Source organism: Callorhinchus milii, unplaced genomic scaffold, assembly GCF_018977255.1.
Source record: "Callorhinchus milii isolate IMCB2004 unplaced genomic scaffold, IMCB_Cmil_1.0 Scaffold4, whole genome shotgun sequence".
In the NCBI taxonomy this organism is placed as follows: Eukaryota; Metazoa; Chordata; class Chondrichthyes; order Chimaeriformes; family Callorhinchidae; genus Callorhinchus; species Callorhinchus milii.
In genome coordinates, this window is record NW_024704745.1 from 15,439,690 (window position 1) to 15,457,856 (window position 18,167).

At 40.8% G+C, this 18,167-nt stretch overlaps 1 long non-coding RNA gene across 1 annotated transcript; it reads left to right on the forward strand.

The window, feature by feature from the left end:
- Positions 1-1,341: 1,341 nt before the first annotated feature.
- LOC103190107 lies at positions 1,342-17,266 on the forward strand. The gene is made up of 3 exons (XR_489126.1): positions 1,342-1,397; positions 15,674-15,835; positions 17,244-17,266. It is a non-coding gene; the product is annotated as an uncharacterized LOC103190107 (long non-coding RNA).
- Positions 17,267-18,167: the final 901 nt, after the last annotated feature.

Consider the following 18,167-nt stretch of genomic DNA (forward strand, 5'->3'; position numbering starts at 1 on the left):
ATTTGCACACAGTAATGTCCCACAAACAACCATGAAGTGAATAATCCATTTTATCGGGAGGATTGTTAGCCAGGCCTCTGAGAGAAACCGCCTTCTCTTTCCGAATAGTGACATGGTATCTTTAATGTCCACCAGAACAGGTAGACAGGACCTTAGTTTAACAGCTCTTCAGAAGGACAGCACCTCCAAAAATGCAGCAGATCCCCAGCACTGCATTTGACTGTCAGTCTAGATTGCAGGAGTTCAAAGTCTTGACTGGGAGGGAAGGGGAGGGCACTTGAACCCACAACCTTTTGACGCAGCCTGTGTTTTACCTTTATTAAGAAGTGAGGTGGGTGGTTCTTGGGCTTTCAAAAAAACAATTCAACAATCTTTCTTAAATAAGGAATGTAATGTTACACTCACAACATTTTACAAATTGGTACTTTACTCTGTATCATGAGAAAATGTCAACGACTACAATGATTAACTATGCTTTTTTAGTGACAAGCAATACTGCCTTTGGGGTCAGCCTGACTCAGTTAGTGGCACTCTTGCTGTGAGTCAGAGCTTATGGCTTCGAGTCCCGCATCAATATTTAAGATCCCAATCTAAGCTGATTCTCCAATTCAATAGTTTCGTAATGGGGGAGCACTGCATTGCTTGAGTGTTGTCCGTAAACCAAGGTCACATCTCTCTGTTTAAGTAGACAAAAGATCCTGTGACATATTCAAAAGAAGAAGGGAGTTCTTCCTGGTGTCCTGGCTAACAGTACCCCAGATAAAATTGGTCATTCACTTCATCGCTATATGAAATGCAAGAATTATTATACATGCAAGAGATAATTACCTTGGTAACAATTTAAACTTCAATAAGTTTATTAAGATGCCACAGCTATCGCAGCACACAATTGTTATGTGTTCAACACAAAGATAGCTAATTTGGAGCCTCCAGTGACTGAATGTTAATCAAATACACTGTTGTGGCTATTGCGATTTAAATTGCAAGTGTGTGCACTCACACAAATAGGTAGTAATGAATCATTAAAGGCTTTTTTAAAAAAGCACCTGAACAGAAGTTTATGATGAGGCTGAACCTCGGGTCGTTTTCCTTTTTAACAAAGTTTTTAAAAAAAGGCCCATAAAGAGATGATGTACAACGTTAACAAACAAAGTAAACTTTAACACAAAGGCATTATATTGCAGTAACAACGTTGCAGTTTCACTCATGATACAATTACAATATTAATACTACATAGGAAAAATTGACTCATTCTAGAAGAAAAATAGGGTACTGTTTTTAGAAACTTAAGTCACGTGATGAGGTGATTTTTTTTGCTCAGTTTGTTAAGATGCAGCATCTGTATGACTGGGAAAGGATATTGGTGACTAGAAGCTGGAGTGATGTGATACGATAAGGTAGGTTAGGGGAATTTTTCGGTCTCCAGTGGGCAAGACAACCTTAGCACAAGCCTGTGTGTAGGTGTAAACATCAGACACATTTCATTGATGTGTTTAAATTTCTAACGTTTCAAATTATCCCAGATAACATAACATAAACTGGTATTCAGCATTGCTGGAGAAGTGCCTGAAATGTTATTTTATTTAGCAAAGATTAATGTTTGCTTAACCTTTGGACTGTTAGTTTCATGTATCTACAAGGCGATTCAATAATATTTTTAAGACTGCCAGCAACCTAAAGGTTAAAACAACCATATTTGATTTACCTTTGCTACTCAGTTTAAGTGCATTTCAAAACTTATAAAAATCAAATCTTCTTGAGCAACGCTGATTTTAGTTGAAATATCCATGTAATTATCTGAACTGTTCTTTCTCACTAGCTACCATTCCCAGCATTTCTTTGTAATAATTCCAATACAATGCACAAAACAAGCTGAAAAAAGCTTTTGTTGTATTTATAGCATATCAAAATGTTGCAAAGCACTTAACAAGTAATTACTATTAAGTTTAGTAACTATTTTTGAGGGCACACATAATTATTATTTGTTCCAGCAAGATCCCGAAAACCAGCTGTGAGAATTAATCTGGAGGATTGTTGGCCAGACATCTGGAAAAATTCTTTCTTTTTTTGAATGTTGTGGGATCATTAATATTCACCTGAACAGGCAGAAAGTTTATCATCTCATCTTGTAATGCAACATCTCACAGGACTGCATGCAGTGTGAGCCTAGCTGTGGGGCTTTGAATCCACTACCTTCTGACCAAGAGAGTCAAGAAGGTTACAAACTAAGCCACACTGGCATTTAGTTTCAACAACAACAACAAAATTACATTTATACAGCGCCTTTCACATCGGGAGGACGTCCCAAGGCGCTTGACAGACAGAGTTACGGACCCAAGCTGAGGGTCGGGTTGAGGGAGAGGGGAGGGCAGGGGGGGAAGCAGAGAGATCGAAAGCACGGGCGAAGAGAAGGGTCTTTGAGCTGGATCTTGAAGCTGGTGAGGGAGGGATGTCGAGACTGTGGGATGGAGTTCCAGATGGTGGGTTCAGACTGGTGGAAAGCCCACCCACCAATAGTGGGGCGAGCAATGCAGGGACGTGAAGCAGGCCAGAATCCGCTGAGCGGAGGGAGCGAACAGGGTGATAGGGGGTTAGGAGGTCGGAGAGGTAAGGGGGAGCAAGACCGTGGAGGGCTTTGAAAGTGAGGACTAGGATCTTGAACTGTATCCTCTGTGTGATGGGAAGCCAGTGGAGTTGGGCAAGGAAAGGAGAGCCTCGGTCTTGTTGATGTTCAACTGAAGAAAGTTAGCTCTTATCCAGAATTTGATGTCTGACACCATGTCCTCGGATGATGTCACCAAGAGGGAGCATATAGATGTTGAAGAGGAGGGGACCACGGACAGAGCCCTGAGGAACGCCGCACAAGATGGTGCAGGGACTAGAGAAGAAGCCATTTGAGAAGATGAAGTGCAGGCGGTGTGAGAGATACGATCTGAACCAACCAAGGACATCGCCGTGGAGGTTGAGGTGAAAGGAGAGGCGGTGGATGAGGATAGAGTGGTCGACGGTGTCGAAGGCAGCAGGAGGTCAAGGAGGATGAGGAGGCAGAGGGAGCCTTGGTCGCAGATGGACAGAATGTCACTTTGACCAGGGCGGTTTCTGTGCTGTGGGTGACATGGAAGCCCAATTGGAGGGGTTCGAGAAGGGAGTGGCGAGCGAGGAAGGAACGAAGCTGAGATGTAACCTTGGAGAGGAAGAGGAGGTTGGAGATGGGGCGGTAGTTAGGGGGTAGAGAAGGGTCAAGGGAGAATTTTTTAAGAATAGGAATGATGACAGCAGTTTTTAAAGGGGTGGGAACAGTATCAGAGCCAGGGAGAGGTTAACAATTTCAAATGCTCTACTTGTGTTAAATGCTCTCTTAACTGCTCTGTTTATCATAAAAAACCTAGTTCCATTGAGTCAAAATGAATTTAATTCACAATGGATTCTTCAGCCCAATCTGAGCACCGTGTTGAGGCACGATATTACAATGTGACATTTATGTGATGGTGCAGAGTGAAGCTGAATCTAGAAACAACGTTTATTCACATGAGAGATGGGCAAGAAGTTGCTGATTAGTAATTCTGAATGATCCAGTAGTTGTATCTGCTAAAAATAAGGAATTGCATTATATTGATCACAACAGGAGTTTAGATGAAGAAGGCAATTAGGCCCATTCTTCCAGAATATGCACTGCTGATGACCGCACAGCCAATCTGGCTCATCATCAGGACTTGGAAGGGCAGACCAGTCACTGGGGGCAGGGAATCCTCCCACTCAGCTCCTTTTATCACGGGAACTCACCAGCACACAATGTTGTGCCTCTCTTTCGTGTGGGTTAAGATTTTGTAAATCCTCAACATTGTGTTAGAATGAGGTTACAAAACTTTGACGTCAGGATAGTGGTTCTGAAGTTGCTGGGAATAATTCTCCCAGCTTTCTTGAAAATTGGTATCACATTTGCTTGGTTCCTTCTGCTGAAGCCTCAACAATAGCAATTGACTCCTTCATAATATCTCAGTACTTCACAAATCTCCTGCTGTTTTTCTTTCCATCAGTTCATCCATGCTAGGGGATTTGTTGATCTTCAGCCCCTCAAGGCTATTTAGAACCTCACTTATTTCAAAGTCCTGGAATACAGACAATGTTGCTGGATATTGGAGGCATGTTTTTAGTGCATTCCCTGGTAAAAAAAAACACACCTCCAGGAAGTAGTCATTTCATATGTTTACTATCTCCTATTCATCCTTTTTTTTCATACCCCTTTGGGTTCCTTAGGGTTTTAATGTCTTTTCTAACTACCCTCTAAGTATTATAATATTAAAAGAATATTTTGGCAATACTTTTTACATTTCCTGCTGTATTCCTTTCAGTTCTCTTTTGGCTCTTCTAATTCATTTTTTCCTTTTTCTTTTTACAATCTTGTACTCAGCCCAATGGTCATTTATTTTCTTTTTCCCTAACAAGCTTTGTAAATTCCTTTATTTTTTGTGATTGCCATTTTTATTTTCCCTCTTGATTAATTTTGAAGCATTTTTGTTTAATAATAATCCTTGCATTTGATATAGCGCTTTTCATGTCTTCGAGACATCTCAAAGAGCTTCACAGAACGTACTGTAGAGTGAATTGACTGTATATTTGTGGGCGAAATGCAGCAGCCAATTGTGCACAGCAGTGTCCCACAAACAGTCGTGGATTGAAGTGACCAATTTATTATTGTTTTTTTTTCTTGAGGGATTATTATTAGGCGTGTGGAGTAAGGAAACTTGCCCAAGGTTTCGCCCTGCCTGGAATTGAACCCAGTGGCTCGCTTCAAGGCGAGTGCTCTAACCACTGAGCTACAGGACTCCACTAATCTGCCACTACTGCACTTGGGTACATACTGTACTTGTCCTGCAGGTATTACATATTGTTTTTTAAGGCATTTATCTTTGGCTGATTTGTTCTTGTATAATGCCTTGTAGGTCAAGGTCACTTAGCTGAGCCCTCACAGCTCTCAGGTTTGCCTTTCTAAAGTTATATACTAAAGTTTGGGCTGCATACAATTTCCCAAGAGAAATTGAATGTTATTGAGCTAAGGTCAACTAATCCTACTGAATAGTGTCTGGGTCACTGACTAAAATTAACTCGGGAGGGGAACAGCCTTTGTCAGCTGGTGTATTGAATAAGGAAGCAGTCTTGTACTACATTGACAAGCTCCAGGTCCTTCTCATTTGGGCATTCCAGTTTATGTTGGGTCCTCCATCAGTACTACAGTACCTTCGTTTTCTTACATTTACTCCTCATCTATCTTCTTCCATTATATACTAATAAAATGACAATGTCTGTCTGCACTTCAAGAAGGATCTCAATAATCGATTGATGAAGAGACATGATTTATACCTCATCGGAAAGGTCTTGCATCTGAGAGTGACATGGGCATACTTGTTTTTGGGTATCTCCTATCATTCATGATCTATTTTCAGTTTCGCATTTTTTGCTGCAGTTACACTTGGTAGCCGCTGAGTCAAAATGGCGCTGTGGCATCGTGTGTCACAGAGCACTCATGTAGCCAAGCAGTGGGAACAAAATAACGAACACAGACGAAGCTAAGTCGCGGCAACAACAAAATTACATTTTTAAAGCACCGAGTCCTCCCACTGAGTCCTCGCAAAAGGAATCCTCCCACAAGGGTCTTCCCAAATGAGTATAGATAAAGATAGAATGTCAGTCTGTGTGTCTGTCTGTGTGTCAATCTACATTCATATTGGATCCTTTGGTTGCAAGCGAAGCTGCAACGGGCACAGCTTGTACACGTTATCATAAAGTAATAAGGCTTTCTCCGTCCTTTGGCCTGTAGTTGAACATCTAACCCAAGATTTTGATAATCATCCCATCAATGCTGACATGCTACTCTAAACTACTTCTGCAATCTACAACACAACACCTCTGTATTGAAATACGAGCAGAACATCAAACTGTACTTTCTCCAACAACAGCTCCTGAAATCATATTCTTTATCTCACAGAAAGCAGTGTGTTAGGCGACGACTGTTGCAGACAGAAAAGGCCTGCAGCTTTGTGGGAGTGATTGTCAGAGATTCACAGGTGAATTGTTCAACATCTCTGACAATTATAATTATTATTAAACCCATTTTTATTTCCATCCTATACAATGCGCACAAAACTAAAAGAATGGATTTTGTAAATATCAGTAGAAAATGATTTCAAATGATGTCATCTCAGGTTTTCAGAAACTTTGTTCTTTTGTTCTTTGGTTTATGGTAACATCAGTCACTCAGGTTAGATTACAGTCTTGAAATCACTCCCAGGTATCCAGTCTAACTAGAGAAGCCATGTTGCATTCAGCTTTTATATATTGATATTTTTTCCTCATTGCAGTTTGCCCTCAATTGACCTTTTTCCCATATTAGCCTTAGAATTAAAGGTGCTGCTATGCCTCCAGGCTGGACTATTCCTTAGCTAGGATAAAGGATAGTGAGAATAATGCTTCACATAATCTCAAGGGATGTATTCAATGAAGTGCCCTCGAAGTTGAAAAGTTCTCAGAACGATTTCCAAGAAAGTACATTTATTTGTAATGTTACATTATTCATAGCTTATATAAGCAGACAACATTATTTGGAAGTGTGGAACGCTAGTATACTTGGATCATGTGCAAAGCCTTTATAACTTTGTCATTCGTGAATTATGAAGATTTTGTGTATGGGGAAAAAAACTGCATTCCATATTCCCTATTGTGAATTTTGTATCAATGATACAAAAAAAGGACCCACTAGCATTTTGATGATTAATCCAATATGTGAATAATTGCTCCACTCTAGTATGGAGACATAGATATGTCTAAAGTTATTACAAAATGCTCAACATGGTTTCACTGCACATCAATTTTATTTAATGTCTAGTGTTTAACTCTTAAAACACCAGTTACATGATTTTTTTGTTGCATGCTGGGCCTAATAATGGAGTTTAAACCCAATGGTATGTGGAAGATGCCAAATGAGGAAAAACATGAACCTGTAGTTGCAAATTCAACAATTTTAATCATCTTCCATGAATTGCATCAAAATGTAACACCCTGAAGATTAACATCAGCAAATGCCGGCATCAAATACATCCCCTCCTTGCTTACCATCCCCACCCCACACACGCACAACCCGCACAGAACTAAAAGAATGAATTTTGTAAATAACAGTAGAAAATGATTTCAAAGCTGTCATCTCAGGTTTTCAGAAGCTTTGTTCTTTTGTTCTTTGGTTTATGGTATCATTAGTCACTCAGGTTAGATTACAGCCTTGTAATCATTCCCAGGTACCCAATCTTCTCTATAAATTAACCAATATTCAATTTATTTTCTTCATTTAGATGGTATTTAAATTGAGAGAGTAAATTATACTTCAGAGGAGGGGGAATTTATTTTTTTAAAAAGAAACTATACACTGTATCATCAGAAAGCATTATTACAAGTTCCTGTAGTCAGCAAAATTAAGGTAGAGTTTTTCGTCAAATAATTAAGAAGCAATAGTTTGTGGCTCTGGGAGTCAGAGCAGTTTGTTTGGTCATCTCTAGTTGACAGCAAATCAGTGCATTTTGCAGTGCAAATATCAACATTGTTTATATTTCTGTCTTTCTTTCTGACAGAAATGTGCAAAAACTGAAATTAAAATCTGGTGATTGGTGGAGTTTAGTCTGCCCTGTAATCTATATGTCAATCACAAAGCTGACAAAGTTGTGAGACCTGCAATTCTGATGTTTTTCCAGGGCTCAATTTTATTGTGCTATTTTACACCTTTGAAGCAATTCACTTGTTATGGGCATTTGATGCCTTATGCTAAATAGATATTAGGGTATAACACAACAATGTCTAATGGGATTATTTCATGCGTACAAATGGATATTTCTTTCTTTCAGAAACAACCACAACAACTCGCTTTTATATAGTTTCTTTAAGGAATTATTAACCCTAGATTATTATCCATTCAAGCCCCTCTCTTTCAGATGTCTATAACAACAACAACAACAACAAAATTACACTTGTAAAGTGCCTTTCACGTCGGGAGGACATCCCAAGGCGCTGGACAGACGGAGTTACCGACCCAAGCTCAGGATTGGGGTCGGGGGGGGGGTGGGGGAGGGGTGGAGGGCAGGGGGGAAGCAGGGTAGCTTGGTGGTTAGAGCACTTGTCTCGCAAGTGGGAGACCTGAGTTCTATTCTCAGGACAGCGAAACATTGGGCAAGTTTCCTTACTGTACACACCTCTGTTCACCGAGCAGTAAGTAGGAACCTAGTTGTTAGTCAAATGGCAAATTGCTTTTCCGAGGGGTAATAATTCCTTGAAAAAAAATAATAAAAATAAACCGGTCACTTCAATCCACGACTGTTGGTGGGACACTGCTGTGCGCAATTGGCTGCCATGTTTCACCCACAAAATATACAGTCAATTCACTTTACAGTATATTCTGTGAAGCGCTTTGAGACGTCTCAAAGACATGATAAGGTGCTATATCAAATGCAAAAATTATTATTATTATCTCGAAGCACTTTAACAGGTAACAGAAAATACGTTGCACCAATCTTCGGGAACTCTTGCTAAATGAAATCTACATCTGAATATCCTGCAAGTCAGAATGACATGGTGAATACTCACAGGCTTGTATTTCCTATAGTGCATTTCAAATGGTGTAGAAGTTACATTCACACATGAATCTAATATATTACACTCCTTTTTTCCTCATTTATATTATGAGTTTCCATAAGCCAGGGGATTCTTCCCACTCAGTTCCTGTTAACCCCGCAAGCCGAAACTCCAACAGATAGGTTGGTCCCAGCTGGACAAGCAGCGCAAAGCTTACACAACAATACCTTTCTGTGTAGACAATTGAAGAGAAGGGATATTCACTTATATACCAGCATGCATTTACCAATATCGTTCTTCACTGATATTTATTTTTATTTACTTTTCTTCCTTTCTTTGCCTGATGGCACTAAAGAGAATGAAAACAATGTTGGAAAATACTGGGTAGCCTGTATATTTGATCAGTATTAGGCACAATGTTCGTAATATCAAAGGCTTCAGATCTGTTGATTAATGTGAAAACTAGACTAGAAATAACAAATGTGGTTCTATACATTAGGAGACTACCAAGAAGGTTAAGATGCTTTTTTCGCTTACCACTGTGACTTGTATCAAAAACAAATTGTTTACGTGTCCCAGTAATGTGTCATATATTTAAAGATAGACAGATACTCCCACATGCAAAACCTTGTAGTCAGTAAATGTCCACCCATCAGCTTTTTTTTCTGAGTGGTGGTTTCAATTAAAGCTTTGTGAACAATACCAAGCCTCTTTACCACAAATTTCCAAAGTGTAAAATATTGTATTGTGCATACAACTAACCCTCACATGAGATGTGGAGAGTTGCTGTACCATAAGAGGCACAAAAAGCAAATATGTGCATGCAAACCAGACCACAGATTAGTTGCGTCTTTTAAAAATGTGCTATCTTTCTTCATTTTGGTTAATGTGTATAAGCAAAAATGTTCATTACCAAGTTCAGCACAGGATTGTGATGTTTTATTATAACTTGAAACTTTTTGAAATTTAAAAAGCTTCTACTATTTAAGGTAACAATGTTATGATCTTAGTATGTAATCCTTTTAAATATTGTACACTTTTCCCTCATATGTTTAATAATGTTTACGCAGAGTATCACTCATAAATAACTGAAGAACAAATATTAAGAATCTATTTGTATTAGGGTAACAAAGTGGCAGAGATATTCACACAGAGATGTAAGGTGTTATTATCTGGTACTTAATAATAATCATACTTGTATTTGATGCAATGCCTCACATCATTGAGACATCTCAAAGCACTATACAAATTATATTTCAAAGTGGAATGAATGGGTATTTTGTGGGCAAAACCCACAAAAGCTTGTGTTGATCTCTCCATGGAAAAGGCTACCCCCTGAGATCCTCACAAAGGTCCTCACATCATCAAATATCCTATCCCTCTGGTCTTCCACCCGCGGAGATCCTGAAGCAGCCGTCCAGTTGCTCCATGATCGCCTCTTCTCCACCTTCAACTCCCACGTACCTCTAAAATCCAGGACTATCTCCAAACCCACCCGATTCCCCTGGTACAACAACCATCTCCGCTGCCTAAAAACCCAAACCCGGCTGCTTGAGCGCAGATGGCGGAAAATTGGCCTGACAGTCCACCGCCAGCTGTAGCTTGAGCATCTCCACAGCTACCGCTGTTCTTTGACACACGCAAAAACAGCCTTCTACTCCAACATCATCTTGGAGGCTAAAAACAATCCTAAAATCCTTTTTTCCACCACCCACTACCTCCTCCGTGCGCCCCCTCAGGCCTCCTCAATCTTTACATCCAATGCCAAGTGCGAGGAGGTCATGGACTTCTTTCATCCAAAATACACAACATCCGCCAGGTAGTCTCATCTGCCTGCCTCTTGTCACCCACCACCACCCCCTCTCTGTCCCCCTCACCCTCCCCATCATCAGCTCCTACCATGACCCCCATTCTACATTCCTTCCTGCCCATCTCTCTCTCATCCCTCTCACCCACCATCACCTCAATGAAACCCACCACCTCCTGCCTCGACCCCCTCCTCACCAGGAGTCCTACCTCATGAACCTATCTCATGAACTGCCAGCAGTACATCTACACCCAGCTCCCCCTCCTCTGCCCACTACTGGCCAATGTCATCAACCAGTCCCTCTCCTCTGGATCAGTCCCTGCCCCCCTCAAAACTGCTGCCATTACCCCCCTCCTTAAAAAACCTTCCCTAGATCCCTCACACCCCAGCCACTACTGCCCTATTTCAAACCTGCCCTTCCCCGTAAAAGTCCCAGAATGCGTTGTTGCAAATCAACTCCGTGCACACCTCTCCTCCCACTCCCTCTTCGAACCCCTCTATTTTTCCACCTCTCTTTGCGACTCCCAGTCCCCTGATGTTCTGTCAGTCTGCCTGTCAGACCTCAGGAGCTGGATGAGTGTAAATTTCCTTCAGCTGAACGTTGACAAGACAAAAGGCATATTCTTTGGCTCTCGTCAACGTCTAAAATCACATGGTTCTCACCTCCTCCACCTACCCGACCTCCCCCTAAAACTCTCCGAACCCGTATCCAACCTTGGCGTCAGGTTCAACCCCCAATTATCCTTCCTCCCCCACGTCCGGTCCCTCACCAGCACCGCTTTCTTCCACCTCTGACACATCGCCCGTCTCTGCCAATACCTCACTCCAAAAGCTGCTGAAACCCTGGTCCATGCCTTTGTCACCTCTCGGCTGGACTATTCAAATACCTTCCTTGCCGGTCTCCCCTCCATTACCATCCATAAAATCCAGGTCATACAAAATTCTGCCGCCCCCATTCTTACCCGGACCAAACTCTGCTCCCCGATCACCCCAGTCCTTGCCAGACTCCACTGGCTCCCTGTCCCAGAGAGGATCAACTTCAAAATCCTCACCCTTGTATTCAAATCCCTCCACTCCTCTGCACTCCCCTACCTCTCTGACCTCCTCTCTCCTCAAAACAGTGCCCGTATTCGTTCCACCGGGTCTGGCCTCTTTCTTGTCCCCAGAGTCCTCCACTCCATCCTTGGCAGCCGTGCCTTCAGCCACTATGCCCCGAGGCTCTGGAACTCCCTTCCTCACTCCCTTCGCCTCGCCCCCTCTCTTCCTATTTTCGGGAGAGATCTTTCTTTTCGACCGAACCTTTGGTCACCTTCCTCCCCCTCCCCCTGGCTCAGCCCCGGGATCCGTTACTGTGAAGCACTCTGAGATGCCGTCCAGTGTGGGGGGGGGGGCTATATAAATCCAAGTTGTTATGTGTTGCGTTAATGTATATTGTACAATTAACCACTGGGTGATAACACATCGCTCATGGTAAACAGGCTTTCCTTCTTTTACACAAGATCACTGCCATCTTTGTTAGCATTTGAAGGGAGGACGAGTACTGTTGTGAATTGTGGGCCCTAGGATGGCTTCTAGCTTCTCTTTGCTTAATATTTATTTTCTAGAGTTGATCTGCCAACGAGGGATAAAATCTCCATGTTCACCAGCTAAAGATTATCTTCTTAACAGTTGTTCTCAAGGCCTCAGGACCAAGCTACCAAATTGGTAAAAGGAAGATTACAAATATTTGTGATTATTTTTCTCCCTTTTTTATTTTCTTCACCTGTTTGAGACATTTTGTGCCAAGTCACACACCCAAGTGAAAAAGATCCATTAATCCACTGGAGCTACAGGCACAAAGAAATGATGACAACCGTTCACATAAGTGAAAGTGAATTCCTATTTCATACAATTAATACTGCTGAGCTCTATTTACCTCTGCTTATCATAAAACACACTGAAACACACCACACAGAATTCCTCATGTCATCATTTTACCTTCAAGATAGTTATTTGAGAAAGCAGCAGTAATATCAATCTATTAAAACGCTTATGACTGTCACCAGGTCCTTTGCTGACGGTTGGTCATTTTTTGTAATTAGCCCTTATGATAGCACTTTAGGGTTTAGAACAGCAGGTCTTAGAATGAGTTGGAAACCTGATACTTAAGTCATGTTAAACATATGTAAACAAATATTCAAAGTGCAAGTCATATGCTAAAGCCTCACAGTGATGAAACTAATTCTTCTGTAAAAGGAGTCCTAGAGCTAAACTGGGCTATGTGACGATGGCTGTTTTGTGAACCATATTAACCTCCTGAAGCAAAACTGAATCAGCCCCCAAAAAAGACTAAAACAATTAGAATAAGATCAGGATGAATCTGTGGTTATCATCGCAAACTGCTGTATCAGTGCCAAAGCGTACAAACTGGCCTGACACTGAAAGAGGGAGTGCTACTCTGAAGTACTGTATTTGTCAACCTTAATGTGAACTTGCCACTTCCTGTTACCCTAAAGTCTAAATCTGGAGGTCCATTGTCTTCTCAGCACCACTCTACAAGAGAGTGTGCTTGTGTGTTAAATATTTTGAATACCATAAGGGTGCAGGTTTTGCAGGTCATTACAAAAATGCAGCTGTAAAATTAACGACATATGTTGTCTAAAAACTGTAACTGAGGCAATCAGCTGCCAAAGCTGTAATGCGACTATTGAGCAGCTGTAGGCATTGCAGTCATTGTGTGTGGGTGTCTGTGACCTGGTATCTGTTTAGCAGCTGACCCTTGCTGAGTAACAACAATTGGACTGGTTTATTGTCCTGCATGCAATCTGCCTCTGCTCTTGGTGAGATCTTACTGTGCTAGTGGTGACAAGTTCAGATGAATCTTTATTTTCTGGTTTAAATGAGCAAAATAGTTGCAAGTTTCTTCCTGTTTTATACTCAATCTATTTAAAGAAGCAGTGGTCATTTTTAATCGCAGTTCTTTAACTTGTTTACTTAAGAAGCTACAACTTCCCTTTACCACACTTCTCACTAAGTTCCACACTGTGCATTTGCAAACACCGGGAACATTTACTGTGGCTGAATGAAACGTATTGTAGTGAGTTAGCTCGTGTTTTTATAGCTCTGTGAAAAAATATTTCAGGACAGGAGTTGCAAATAGTGCCATGAAATCATAGAAATTTACAGTAATAGAAAGATACTAAAGTAGATTCACCCAGTTTTACAGTATGCAAAACAGACTTCAGTAAATGATAACCTTTTAGCTGAAATTACGAATCAAATTATTTGCATTTAATAACAACTCACAAGACCACTAATGTCACAAAGCAGCAAATATTAAGTGAAACAGTGGGCATTGCCAGAACAATTTAAAAGAGGTGGTTCTGTTAACTCACAAATCAAAAAATGATAATGGTAACATTGACACCCTTAAGATTTTCCCAAAATAATAATAATAATAATATTCTTTGCACTTGATACAGCGCTTTTCACGTCTTCTAGACGTTTCAAAGTGCTTCACAGAATATACTGTAAAGTGAATTGACTGTATATTTATGGGCGAACGCGGCCGGCAGCCAATTGCGCACAGCAATGTCCCACAAACAGTCGTAGATTGAAAATGACCAATTTATTATTGTTTTGGGTTTTGGAGGGATTATTATTAGGCGTGTGGAGTAAGGAAACTTGCCCAAGGTTTCGCCCTCTGCCTGGAATTGAACTCAGGTCTCTCGCTTGCAAAGCGAGTCCTCTAACCACTGAGCTACAGGACTCCATATTACATTAAATATTACATTAAAAGAAGAGCTTTTACTTGAGCACTTATCTTTCAACATTGTCGTTTGTCAGAGCATGAAGTGAACTAGTGCACTCTCTTTATATCTCAAAACTGAAAATTTTAAATTAATTCTTGTTATTGCATAAGATCTACTTTTGTATAAATATCCAAATATCATTATCACTGAAGCCATTTGAGGGAATGGACACGCTTGTTCTAATAGATATAGGAAGGAAACAAGCTTGGAGAGTTTCTCAGAAATGCACAAACCATAATGCTGAACAGGAATTGAGTTGCATTAAGAGAGATATAGATAGAGCTTGGTTTGCCGAGTTGTGAGAACAGCATTATTTCTGTTAGTGAAATATGTTACAAAAAATAAACCAAACAGCAAGGCTTCCAGTAAATTGAACTGTGCTTTCACAAGTTTGCATTCAATTTTAAGTTTGACTTCTATTGAAAACAATCCCTTCAAAAAAATAATAATTTGATCACTCAATCCACGACTGTTTGTGGGACACTGCTGTGCGCAATTGGCTGCTGAGTTTCGCCCACAAAATATACAGTCAATTCACTTTACAGTATATTCTGTGAAGCACTTTGAGACGTCTTGAGACTTCCCTCCGTTCAGCGGCCTCCGGCCTGCTTCACATCCCCTGCCTCGCCCACCCCACCATTGGCAGGCAAGCCTTCATCCTGCATTCCCTCCATCTCGCCCCCTCCCTTGTCTTCTTCAAGACCCATCTCAAGATCCTATTCTTCGACCATGCTCTCAATCACATTCCTTCCTCCCCTGCCCTCCACCCTCCCCTATCCCCAAACCCAGCTCAGGTCCACTCAGAAACACTAACTGACTGTCCAGCGCCTTGGGACATCCTCCTGACGTGAAAGGCACTATACAAATGTAATTTTGGTGTTGTTGTTTTAACGATGTGATAAGACACTATATCAACTGTAAGCATTATTATTAAAGGCTTTGGTCCAGAAGCTGGAAGTCCCATACTTCACAGTTTAGAGACATCATCTTTGAGAACAGCATCAAGAAGAGGGTGGGGTGATAAATATAAATTTGAATTGATGGTAAGTACCACTAAATTAATACCATTATTTCTTTCAAATTCTATTTCAACACTGCTATCTCTAAGAGTTTTAAACTAAAGGTACAATGTGCTGCTATCATTTTTGATGATGTGTACATTTGGTGACAAACTAATATGCTTTTTGACAGGGATTTGTTGCCAAACATGCAGTATAACTGGGGCCTCCAGCAACATGAATCCCACTGGTCCTCCTCTGCAGTAGGAGATAATGACAGAGCTATGATAAGAGGGTAGTTGTGGAGTAGCTTTTCTTTAATACACCTCATGTAACTGTGGATTTCTAAATTCAACTTTTAAAATGTCAAACCCAAAATTGTTTTATCTAACTTCAACATATTTATCTGTCTGATCTAGTTGTGACACGATAAGAAACATTACCAATTTTCTTCTTGTCACAAGATGGTCTTTGTGATGCTGAAAATAATGACTAAACTCAGGACGGTTGGAATTTCCCCTCTCCACTCCACCCCCACACAAATGGCTTTAAACGACCTTCAAGGACACTTGCGAATTCTAAGACGCTATAAAGACAAACAGCAGATACATTACTCCTCCAGTAAAGTAAGTATTTCAGTAAAGGCTCTTGCTCACAACATCAGCCAGGTCAGCACACGTATTTGTTACACTAACAAGGTGGCTACCATCAAAATTTGAGACGTGAGAGGATGCCAAGCCCACTTCACATAAGTAAAATTGCTAAAGGGTAAAGGTGCCAAAAGTAGATAAAGTACTGCTAGTGTGAGGCAGCAATAAACATGTTAAACAGGATGCTGAGCTATACAATGCTTTGGTTAGGCTCAATCTGGACAACTGTGTACATTCTGGTCACCACAAACAAGGAGAGACATGCAAAAGAGAGCAAAAAGTATTGTTTTCAGGCTTAGAGAGATGATTTATGATGAATGGCTAGATAAGATAGGCCACTTAAGCCTGGAAACATGTCAGAGTGGACATTAAACTAATCCCAGAACAATACTTTCAAATATGCCAAAAACAGCAAGAAAAGAAGGCACATGCTTAAAGGTCAAGGTCAATTTCAAGACAGACACCAGGAAGCACTATTTCTTTACACAGAAGGTAATTGACAACTGGAGATGGTTACCAGGAAGGATAGTGGGATTCATTTAAGATATAGCTTGATGCTATAATAAGCAGATGGTGGCTGGTTATACTAGAGTCTGGCACGGTTGGTAGCTCTTTTGCCATTGGATCAGAAGGCTCAAGCTCCAAATTAGGACTTGATCTCATAGACTAGCGACTGAGACTCCAGTGCATTACTGCAGAAATGCTGCTGTATCTAAGATGCTGTCCTTCAGCTGAAATGTTAGATTGAGGTCCTGTCTGTCTGCTCAGATGTATATTAAAGATCCAATGCCTCGTTTGAAAAGAGAAGGAAGGTTTTCCCGGTATCCTGGCCAAAAAATCCTCCAGGTAAATTGGGCATTCATTTTATGGCTATTTGTGGAATTTGTGTGCAAATTGTTACCAGACAATGCACACTTGACAAACATTACCTACAAAAAGCACTTTAAGACTTTAGAAGCAATAAAGACAATGCTAATCTATACTAATAAAGTCAAAATTCTGTCGGTCTGTCTGTCTGCCAAGAATGCAATAACCGATTGATGTAGACATGATTTATACCTCATCAGAAAGGTCTTGCATGGGAGAATGTAATGGGCATATATTTTTGGGAGGGATCTATCTCCTATTGTGACCTAAACAAGCTCATCACGCATGTATAGACTCCAACAAGGAATCCTCCCAACACGAGTCCTCCCAACAGGATTCCTCCCAACCAGGAGTCCTCCCAATGAGTCCTTCCAACAGGAATCCTCCCAACCAGGAGTCCTCCCACTAAGGCCTCCAACTGAGTCCTCCCAACAGGAGTCCTCCCAAAATGATATGTGTGCAAATATGTGAACAAGGGATGCTAAGGAGTTCAATAACACATTTTCTTTATCTTAAGGGATAAAGATGCCTAAGAAGCGAAGATTAAACATTTCAAGGACAAATAAAAATGGCAGACGAAAGAGAGAAGGCCGAATAAATGAAACTGGTTGCAAGAGTAGCTGCAACGGGTACAGCTAGTTTATTAAAAAATGAGCTGAAGGACCTTCTTCTTCTGTACTTTTCCTGTAATCGTCTGATGTTTAAAATTGTTGGGTTATAAATTTTAAAAAGTATCAACTTTGGAAATGTTCATAAATATATGCTAAAATTGGGTGTTAGTTTTAAAGTCAGATACTGTATTAGGTTACTCCTAATATTCCAACTCTTTCAGTTTGGCTGTTGGTCAGCTACCCATAATAACAGCCATTTGAGGTTGTTGAGGCCTTGTTAAAGGGCATGAGGCAGGAAGTCTGCAAATATTCAGCAGCTGAACATGCATTTTGAGCAAGTTGTTTTTAACGCTGTCTGTGCCTTGGCATACAGCCCTTTTTGTTGGGATGATAATGAATCTGGGAATGGAGCCAGGTTTGGAGTGGAGACGAGTGTAGCGTTGAATGCTGACCGGCTGAGAAAAAAATTGCAACATTATAAGGAAAACTTTCAACTCACACAGAAACAATCTAACAATACCCAAACTCTGGAACACACTGTGCAGTACTTCAATCCAAATCTAGTGCAACAGATTTTAAGGCATTGTTCTTATTGTGTACTTTTTCTTTTTTTTCCACACCAACTTCTGATTGTTCTCCCCTTCCTTCTTTTAAATGGTTTCATAATATTGTTTTGCTCTTAAAAGAGCCATCATAAACATGATGGACCGAATGGCCTCTTTTGTGCTGTAAATTTCTATGGCTCTCTCCAAAGGTATTTTGGCTGTTTTGCTCATTCAACATCCGGACACACACACCTTCCAGTCACTGAATTATGATCATGAAGCAGG